This window comes from Octopus bimaculoides, chromosome 4, assembly GCF_001194135.2.
Source record: "Octopus bimaculoides isolate UCB-OBI-ISO-001 chromosome 4, ASM119413v2, whole genome shotgun sequence".
Lineage (NCBI taxonomy): Eukaryota > Metazoa > Mollusca > Cephalopoda > Octopoda > Octopodidae > Octopus > Octopus bimaculoides.
The window spans coordinates 100,145,039-100,146,078 of record NC_068984.1 but is presented as its reverse complement, the minus strand read 5'-3'; the positions used below and the strand labels follow the sequence as shown (position 1 = coordinate 100,146,078).

At 29.6% G+C, this 1,040-nt stretch overlaps 1 protein-coding gene across 2 annotated transcripts in view; it reads right to left on the bottom strand.

The window, feature by feature from the left end:
* Window positions 1-1,040, bottom strand: part of LOC106867327 (rap guanine nucleotide exchange factor 4) — a 139,472-nt gene that overhangs the window by 51,004 nt on the left and 87,428 nt on the right. The gene's annotated exons all lie outside the window — the stretch shown is intronic.

Here is a 1,040-nt window from a genome sequence, read left to right as displayed (position 1 = left end):
GATTGATTTCATGAGGGTGGATTTGGTAGACAAACTATACTAAGTCCACAGAGTGTGTCAATGGCATATATACATTAAATACAATACTTAAATGACTATATATATATATATATATATATATATATATATATATACTTGAGTGTGTATAGAAGAATATAATATTCAAACAAATTCCAACTTCATCTGATTTTCACGTTTTATTTACAATTTCATAATAATATAATACAAGATAATATAACATAATGAAATGATAGAAAATTAAATGTCCATTCTGCTTGAACTAGTACTTTCATGCATTAAACTATGCAATCTTCAGGTTCATGTAGTAGCGGTGACAGTTATGCTTTACAATTTACAATTGTGGTGAGATGGGTAAACTGTGTGCCTTGAATACATTTGTATAGGCTCCAGAATGTTATTTTTTGCAAACTGTAATCTGACCAATCAGTGTATGGCTTTACTAAATTACTTAAGTTGATTGGTGTTTGGTTTAGGTGTCACTACCACCACCACCACGAACAACAACAACAACAATAATAAAGGAGATGATAATGATGATGATGGTAATTGAAATGTAAAAATGCCTAGGAAATGGTGTTTACAGCATTTTAAAAAATAGCCTAACAATTACTGCTTTGGCCAGGGTCAAAATACAGGTCTCTTGACATATTCAACAAACCATGATGCCTAAACCAAACACCAATCAACTTAAGTAATTTAGTAAAATCACACTGATTGATCAGAATACAGTTTGCAAACAATAACATTCTGGAGCCTATACAAATGTATTCAAAACGCATAGTTTACCCATCTCGCCACAGTTGTAAATTGTGAAAAAACATAAGTGGTACCACTACTATATGAACCTGAAGATTGCATAGTTTAATGCATGAAAGTACTAGTTCAATCAGAATGGACATTTAATATTCTATCATTTCATTGTATTATATTATATTATTATAAGATTGTAGATAAAGCGTGAAAATCAGTCACAGTTGGAATTTCTTTGTGTAATATATATATATATATATATATATATA